Consider the following 9,768-nt stretch of genomic DNA (forward strand, 5'->3'; position numbering starts at 1 on the left):
ATATATGTCTCAAACAAACCCGCAGCTCACCAATATGGCCAGTCTTACGAGCCCTCTTGCTCTGGGGATCCCTTGTCTCTTGACTGGCTGGAACTGCAGGTGGGCCAACACACTGAGCCAGCGTTTTATTTTACCTGGATCCTGGGATCCGAACTCAGATCTTCACCCTGTCATGGCAAGTGCTCTAACCACTGAGCCATCTCTCTATCCCCCTCCTTGTTTTTTGACAGAGGGTTTCCCACTGGGGTTCACTGCTAATTCAGCTAGGCCGGGTAACCACTAAGCCTCCAGGATACTTCCGTTCCTGCCTCCCCGATATTGGGATTACAAACTTGTACCACCATGCATGCCCAGGTTTAAATGATGCTTAGGATCAAACTTGGGTTCATGTTGCTATAGCAGCTACCTTACCCTCTGAGCCCAGAATCTGTATTTTACCAAGCTCCCCAGATGGTTTGTGCACCTTGGGACATGATGCTAATTCATATATAGGAGTCTAGCAATTAGAATATCTATAAAGAGAACCCTTAGAGTCCAAACCTGTGAGGAAGAAAGGAGCAGGAGGCCCTGTGAGACATCACATAAAGAGGGTCAAAGCCACATTGGTGTTTAAACTTTCCTTCTGTTGGGCCAAGGAACCCAGGGCTTCTCACTTCCACGTTAGCACTGCTAGCAGCTAGGCAGCAAGCCTTCCACGGCAGGATTGTGTGTAGCACATGAAGCCCACCGTGTGCACTGACCCTGTCTCTAGCCAGTAGATCTCAAAACAGTGTGCACAGGGGAGAGCTGTTCATGTCTGCCCACCGGGAGGCAGAGAGACAGAAAGCAGTCAGGGATATTATGCTCCCAAAGCCCAGCCCCTAATGACCTACTTCTTCCAGCTCGTCCAATCCCCTGAGGTTTCTCCAGCCTCACAAAACAGCACTGCCAGCTGTTGGGCCAAGCGCTCAACACACAAGCCTGTGGGGAGCGTTTCACATCCAAACCCTGACAGCTACTTGTGAGAGGGGCTGTATAGACAGGTTTTGATTCCCCATAAGAGAGGACTGGAAGAATGGGATTCACTCTGCACCACAGGTTGGAGAATGTTTACAGGCATCCCCATATAGGACTGCTGGGGTTTCTCCCTGTCCCCAGGGCAGATGTCTGCCTCAAAATACCTAAGACTATCAAGCAAGTTCCCAGGGCTGTCAGGCAGCTTTTCATAGATAGGATCTCTCCTTCCCTCCCCTCTCCCTATGCGTGCGCACACGTGTGTGTGGTGTGCGTGTGTGTGTGTGTGTGTGTGTGTGTGTGTGTGTGTGTGTGTGTGTGTGTGTGTGTGTGTGTGTGTGTGTGTATGAGAAAGAGACAGGGGGGGGGGAGGAAGGGAGAGAGAGAGAGAGATATGCATGCAGCCCAGGCTGGCTGCATCTAACTCTGTATATAGGCAAGGGTGATCTTGAATACCTGACTCTCCTGCCTCCACCTTCCTGGTGCAGAGATGCTGGGTGAACACCACCATGCCTGGCTCAGGCGGTGCTGGGATTAGAACTCCTGGTTCTGTTTCTGCTAAGCAGGCTCTCTGCCAGCTGAGCTGCATTCCAGTCCTTAGCAGTACGTTTTGAGTAGAGCACAGGACAGGTGGGGATTACAAAAGCAGAGTCTAAAGCAAAGCCTTAACCACAATCTTACCTAGCAAGGCCCTCTGCAGTGTAACAAGACCAGCAACCTTATTCTCACCATCTGACTTCAAAGTGTCCCATCAGCCTTGAAGGGCAGGAAGCCAGACACAAAGATTGAACTTGGCTGCTCTAATGGGCTACCATATCATGGCCAGGATTTGACCCCTGATCTCTCAACACCTGTCTATGTGCCTTCCCTTAGCACTTTGATTTTACAGGTTGGAGAGGATTTAATGATGGGATGTTTTGGTTCTTGTCTATAAGCATCTCCTCCCCTGGGAGGTTCAGGGGCTCATGATACTGCAGGCCCATGTTTGTTGGTGTGGCAACTGCGTCTGTTCCATTGTAGTCATTTATTCCAAGTATTCTGCAGTCATCCCAAGACTCACTCTTTCCAGAGCGTGTGGAGAGGGGCCGAGGACGTGGCTCAGTTGGGAAAGGGCTTACCTATTCTGCATGAAACTCTGGATTCCTATAATCCCAGCACTGGGGAGGTGGAGGCAGGAGGATCAGAAGCTCAAAGTCATCGTTGGCTGGGGTAGATGAGACCCTGCCTCAAAAATCCATAAAGAAGGAAGGAGGTGAGAGAGAGAATAGAAAGAGGCAGAAGGAGGATAAGAAATTAAGGGGGAAGGGAGAGGGGGGAGGGAGAGAGAGAGAAGTATAGCAAGGTGGGATATTGGGATAACTCTGCACACTGAAACCCTCGATTTCTTTAGTTAGCTGGGCAATCATTCTAGTATCTGGGTCACCTTTTCTTCTCCACAGTTAGCACAAGGCTGTGGGACTGTAGATTTAGAAAGCAGGTCAGGGTGTTTGCGTGCTGAATAACCCACTCCTTGATCTTGAGATCCTTTCATATGTCCCCAGAGAGCACTTCAGCTGCACCATGTCATGGGTGAGGAGATGTCTAGAAAAGTTGTATGTCCATCACGATGACATGCTCTGAGCCCTGTTTTAAATTCACATTGATGTACATGTTCAGAAATGAGTCCTCTGCTAGAGCAGAGACCAGGGCATGGAATACATTATTCTACCTCTGAGCACTCAACGGCTTTCGCAAGTCGAGATTCTTACACACTTCTCTCTTTAAAACTAGCTGTACCTATAGAGACTTCTCGTTCAGTTTGTGTTTGAAAAAATGGATGTTGTACTGCTCTATGGGCTTGTAACACAGAATCAGAGGGGCTTGATAAGCAAATGTGGCCTTTTATCCTGATGCTCCACTTCCCTGGATTTTTCTGCCAGCCAAGCAAGTTCCTCTGGATTCTTTTCTTTCAGGAAAGAGAGGGAGGGAGGAGGGGGCAGCCCTCCCCCCACAGGTACTGTTCAAACCTCAGGTATTGTTCAGGTACCATTGTTGTGAGACAGATTTGTCCTGGGGCGATCTCACACACACACACACACACACACACACACACACACACACACAGTTAGGTTAGGTTGACCTACCTGTGTGCCCCAGGGATCTGCCTGTCTCCTACGTTTCTGCAGTGCTGGCTTATGGACATGCACCACACAGCCAGCCTTTGTACACATGGCTACTGAGGATCTAACTTTTGTCCTCGAGTTTACAAAGCACCGCGCTGAATGAGCCGTGCCACTAGCCCTCGGGAAGGGTTTTACATTTGCAGTTTTTTCACCCTTGATCCATGTACCAGGTGCCTGGTCACCTTCCGCTGATGGTCCTTATTGGTGAAACTCTGTCTCTTTGACCATATTCACATAGCAGAGAAAGGGCTTCACTCTAGCAAGCGCATACGTGAGATCCTGCAGCATCTTTGGCTGTGTCACTTTGGTCTCCGCCATGTAGCTTCTTGCAATCTGTACCGCAACCTATGATTTATACTTAGAAACATTAAGCCAGGCACAGAAACATACCTGCCATCCCTAACCTCTAGAATGGCGGTTCCCACACTGCCTAACACCGCGACCCTTTAATACAGTTCCTCATGTTTTAGGGATTCCCCCAGCCATAACATTTTGTTGCTACTTCATAATTGTAATTTTGCTACTGTTATGAATTGCATTACAAATATTTTTGGAGACAGAGGTTTGCTAAAGGGTTCGTGACCCACAGGTTGAGAATGGCTGCTCTAGAGGCTGAGGCAACAGGATTCTTACAAGTTTAAGTTGAGAATAGTCTGTGTGGTGAGACCGTCCCTCTCTAATGCGCCTACATGCATACATTCGTCAATAGCAAATTGGCCTGTGGACAGAGAGGGGAAGAGTGTGGTCACTCTGAGAAGCTGCTGCACCCGCTGCTTTCCAGAAACACACATAGGCAAGAACGTTCCTATAAAAGATGAACTACAGGAAAGAACGGTCTTCTCGGAGAGATAATTTTGTCGATTTAAGTTGCTAGCTTCTTTGGTTAATGAAAAAAAAAGTTTATGTACTATCCCCAACCTCCCCCTTCCTGTGAAGCAGAGATAGCAATGATGGACTAGCAGGCAGGTGTCTTAGTAGTTTAACATTTTGTTTTCTATACACACAACTTAAACAAATGTTGTAAAAAGTCCCCTGGAATCTAAGTGCAATATTGCACCCCTGTCATCCAAGAAAGGGAAAAATGGGGGAGGGAGGATCAGGAGCCCAGCGTCATCCTTGGTTACATAGCAAATTTGAGGCTAGCCTGAGATACATGAGACCTTGTTTCCAGAACACAGAAAAAGAAAAAAAAAATCCTCAGGAGATGGAGAGATGGCTTAGTGGTTAAGAGCACTAGCTGCTCTTCCATAGGACCTGGGTACAATTACCAACACCCTCATGGCAGCTCATGACTGTCTGTAACTCAAGTTCCAGTGGATCTGATCTGACTCCCACAAACACCAATGTATATAATTTTTTTAAAAAAAATTTTAAAAAATACTGACTGGGTATATGAAGAAACCCCATAACTTGGTGGGGTAACTTTGTGTTTTCATGTTGGTCTCTGTAACAGAGTGGTTTACAATATGTTTGGAGTACAGAACCATACAGGATAATAGTTGTGCACTGAACCCTTCAGTAAACAACGGCAGAATAAGTGAGTGTCTGGACCTCTTGGGAGCAATGCTGCTCCTGTTTGTTTATGTATTAGTGTGTATGCATGTGCGTGTGTGCCTATGTATGTGAGGGTACAAGAGTTAATGTCAAGCTTGTATCTAAGTAACTTTCTTCTTCCTTCTCCTCCTTCTCCTCTTCCTCTTCTCTTTTTTCTTCTCCTCTTCCTCCTCTTCTTCCTCTTCTCCTTTACTACCTCTTCTCCTATTTTTCTTCCCCTTTTCCTCCTCTTCTTTCTCTTTCTCTTCTTTTTCCTCTTCTCCTCTTCTTCCTCTTCCTCCTCTTCTTTCTCTTCCTCTTCTTCCTCTTCCTCTTTTTCCTCTCTTCCCCCTCTTCTTCCTCTTCCTCTTTCTCTCTTCTTCCTCTTCCTTCTCTTCTTTCTTTTCTTCCTCTTTCTCCTCGTCCTCTTCCTCCTTTTTCCTCCTCCTTTCTTCTTCTAGACAAAATCTCTTACTAGCCTGGAACCTCCCAAAGAGACAGGGTGGCCAGTGAACCCCAGGACCCCGTCTCTACCCCCAGCACGTTATTAAACAAGGTGCAGTGTGCACTCCTGTCACAGCACTCAGTTGGTGGAAGCAGGAGGACCAGAAGCTTGGGTCATCCTCAGTTACAAATCCAACTGGAGGTCAAAATGGGCTGCAGGAGATCCTGTCTGGAAAAAAAAATAGATAATATGGTAGCTTGTACCTTTACTCTGCATTCAGGCGGCAGAGGCAAATGAATCTCTGTGGGTGCAAAGTTAGCTTGGCTCTAGGGTTACATGGTGAGACCCTGTTTCAATAAATAAAACCATAAATATTTTAAAAAAATAATTTCTTTGGTGTTAGAAATGATCTTACAACATTCTGGAATCTCCTGCTCTGCATGCTTCAGTCTTTTGAGATGCATTTATTTTATGTGTATTAATGTTTTGACTGCATGTATATATGTGTGCCAAGTGAGGGTCTGTTGCCCATAGAGGTCAGAAGAAGGCATTGGATCCCTTAGAACTGGAGTTAGATGGTTGTGAACCACCATGTGGGTGCTGAGAACCAAACCAGAGTCCTTTGCAAGAACAACCAGTGCTCTTAACCACGGAACCATTGATTCAACTACAGTTCCTTTTTGGTTTTTTTGCATCCTTGCTAATCTATGCTTTGAATGACAGGTCCGTGAAGTTCCATTAGGCAGGCAGATGGTCTACATGATGCCACTTAAGGGCTCCTCCTGCCCTGTGAGTCTTTATTTTCAACACATGAAAAGAAGTTAGTGTGACATTCTTCACTCAGGCTAAACTTCTAGACAATGACATACCCACTCTAGGACCTCATAAACTAGCTTCCTCCTCTCTCTGGGATTAATTTACATCCCTTGGACATGCTGCAATGTCATCTGTTGTCGCTTTGTGACACTGACTAACCGCTTATTACTACATGAGACGGATTGGAATAACAAAAGACCTAGGATTCAAGGCTCTGGTGGTCACGGGCTGAGTAAGTCAACAGGGACTGGAATAGATGTTTTAACAGTTGAGTCTAAGTGCCCGGCCTTCGTAATCCAATCCTGTTCACGACTAGACAGTTCCAGAGGTTTACACTGACACTAACCATTCATTCAATTATCTAGATGATTATTTATGCTTTTCCTTCCTCCCCTCCTTCCTTCTTCCTGCTCACCTTCCCATCTTTCCTCCCTTCTCTCTCCTTCCCTCCCCGTTCTCCTCCTCCTCTCTCCTTCCCTCCTCCTGTGTCTTCCTCTTCCTTACCTTGTGTGAACATAAAGTAGTCTTTGCTGTCCATGGTATTTGTCGTATCTGGAACATAGATAGTAAACAGTGGAAAGCCAGAGCTTGTCTGGCACTGTCACCAGACCCTTAGGAGACTCTATAACCTCATGGTTATAGGACCAGATCTTCATTCAGACTCTATAACTGTCTGTGACAGCCTCTACTTGAAGCCACTGGTATAAAGTAGATGATTTTAAGGCCTAAGGTCTCTGAACTCCAGGAATCAATGGTTTTAAAAAGAAAAGTGATTTTAACAGTCTATCAATAATTACATTAACAGCCGAGTTGACTCTGGGTCACAGGCATGCCTAACCTGTGATCCTAATGCTACATGCATCTGATGATGGTTGTGAATGTTGCCTAACACAAAAACTGCAAAACTTAAAACATTATGAGGACTCCAATGAAGGAAAATTGCCCTTGTATCGCATGGTTCACTTTGTAGATGGCAACCTCGTGTTCCATCGTCCCAGTGCTAGGAGCTGGGGATGAAGTCGTGACGAAAACAGACACACTTCTACGTCACTGAAGCGTGTGCTACAGTGCAGTATGTATATGTGTTTCAGAGTACTCCGTCACTTTATGTCTTTCTTGGACAATTTCAAATGGATGTATTCATGGATGGGTAAAAGTATGGATGGATGGATACAGAGATGATGGGTGGACAGATGGGTGAGTGGATGGATGGAAGCAGGCATGGGTGGATGGATGAGCATGTGGATAGATGAAGGCATGCATGGGTGGATGGGTATGTGGGTGGAGGGAAGCATGAGTGATGCTGGATGGATGGATGGATGGATGGATGGATGGATGGATGGATGGATGGATGGATATCAATTGAGAGAATGACAAAGCACTTGATAGACTATACCGTTTTAAAAACTCTTAGAAGACAAGCAGGCATGGAGGCCTTCAGTAACTATGAGTAATAGAAATCCCTGTTCCTACCTGAACAACTAAATTCATCCCTTGCCATTCAAGGATCTTGCATGCTGTACAGTTTCTCTCTTCTGGATTAGGTGCTTGGCTTGTGTGAAACAAAGAAGTATACTTTTAGGACCCCTATAGATCTGGGGAACAAGGAGGACATTTAAAGCCCATTAGGAGCTTGCACTGAGTACCTCTAGAATCAGCCATCGCATCTGTAGTACCCATAAAAAAGTTCTTTATAAAGTGAGTGTGTCTTATATTGGAATATATGATCACTTGGAAACCTTCTGCAAAATTGCTTGGCAGCAAAGCTATTTACAAAATGAGCCTAGTGTGTGAATGGGATTTGCAGGACGTGGAGCAGGCACACAGGGAACGGGGAGGGGCCAGGTGTTGGAAGAGCCATGTCTAAAGAAAATGCTGAACAGTCATGGTCTTCCTAGACTCAATGATACAAACGGCAGGTACTGGTGATACCTACCTGTGAGCATGGTGGCTAGGCTTCCTTGGGCCTATTCAGGCCTCATCCCCTGGCCTTTCTGTGATATAGTAGGAGTGTAGCATCTGTTCCCACACAGGTGAGAGATAGACATGACATGGTCCATTTATTTATTACCTTAACTTGTGTGTGCGAGCATGCGTGCACATATACATTTGTGAATGCAGGGGCACCAGAGGCCTTGGATCTCTCTGGAGCCAGAGTTGCAGGCAGATTGAGCTGTCTGACATGGTGGGAACTCAGGTCCCCTGGAAGAGCAGCATACACACTGCTTATCCGTCACTCCAGCCCCCAATTTTTTTTAATATTTATTTATTTATTTATTTATTTATTTATTTATTTATTTATTTATTATGTATACAATATTCTGTCTGTGTGTATGCCTGCAGGCCAGAAGAGGGCACCAGACCCCATTACAGATGGTTGTGAGCCACCATGTGGTTGCTGGGAATTGAACTCAGGACCTCTGGAAGAACAATCAATGCTCTTAACCTCTGAGCCATCTCTCCAGCCCCGCCCCCAAATTTTTTATTGGTAAGATTATATTATAAAGGCTGGAGAAATAGCTCAATGGGTACAGTTTTTGCTGCCCTGGGTGGAAATAGTAGCCTCTGAAGGAAAACCTCTACGTCTCTGGCGGTATGGAGACTTGGATGTGAGCAAGAGAACTCTTACGGAAGCCACTGTTATGTTAGGTTGCCTGTCACTTTCAGTCCACCCCCCTCCTGACAGTGGGAAGGTGGCTCCAAAAGAAGCTGTCATTCATCCTCCTAAACTTCTAACGTTCACAAGTCATTTCTCAAATCAAACCTTTTCTCGTTAAAATTAACAAAGGGTAAGAATTTGCCCTCAACAGTAGAGTGTGAGAAGGAGCTGGATGTGCAAAGGAATAGAACTCTCATGCTTACCTCACTACAGTGTGCTTTCCCCGGCCTTTACCAGAATGCTACATTGATGCTTTCTGTATAATTAGTATGTCATGTGGCCAGCCAGATTGTACTCAAATGGTGACTTCTGTGGTGTGCTGAGTCTCATGTAGTTGCACAGCAATTTTTTTTTTTCTACACAGCCTTAGGAACGGACTGTTTGGGGCTCTGGATACGGATTAGCATGAGGACTAGAGTTCGGAACCCAGGCACCCAAGTAAATACCAAGTGAGTGTGTTGACTGCCTGTAATCTGTACCCTCAGGAGGCAGAAATGGGACTCTTGGAGTAAGCTGGCTAGTAGTAAGAGACTGTGGCTCAGTATATAAGGTGGAGGGTGAGCAAAGAAAATACCCAAAATTAACATCAAGTCTTCCCATGCATGTGCAGACACATTCAGGGTCATCTGTATAAGACCTGCACACATATGAACATGCATTTACGGGGACACACATACACACACACACACAAAGAAAAGTGGGCCTTTCTCCAAATAGACAATGAATTCTTGAATATTATACACATATATGTGCATATGTATACATGTTCTTAAGCATAATACATGTTTTCATGTATATATGCATTGGTTGTTATACTTTGAGAAAGAGTAACTGGAATTGGGAAGATGGGTCAGTCTATAAAGTGTTTGTTTCATAAACATGAAGACTTGAGTCTGATCCCTGCCACCCATAGAAAAAAACTGGATACGCTAGTGCATAGCTGTCATCCCAGCACTGGGGAAATGGAGACAGCAGGCCCTCAGGACTCTAATCGGTGAGCCCTAGTTCCCAGTGGGGGAGCCTGTTTCACAAAATCAAGGGCTGGGAATATAATGCCTGAGTTTCTAGGCTCAGTCCCCAGCATTACAGAAAGGAAGGCAGCAAGTAAGAGAGGGAGGAGGGAGGGAGGAGGGAGGGAGAATGAGTGAAAGGGAGGGAGG

At 45.7% G+C, this 9,768-nt stretch overlaps 1 protein-coding gene across 2 annotated transcripts in view; it reads left to right on the plus strand.

The window, feature by feature from the left end:
- Auts2 (AUTS2, activator of transcription and developmental regulator) overlaps positions 1–9,768 on the plus strand; it is a 1,102,717-nt gene that overhangs the window by 928,144 nt on the left and 164,805 nt on the right. The window lies entirely within an intron of this gene.

Source organism: Microtus ochrogaster, chromosome 2 (genome assembly GCF_000317375.1).
Source record: "Microtus ochrogaster isolate Prairie Vole_2 chromosome 2, MicOch1.0, whole genome shotgun sequence".
Taxonomy (NCBI): Eukaryota; Metazoa; Chordata; class Mammalia; order Rodentia; family Cricetidae; genus Microtus; species Microtus ochrogaster.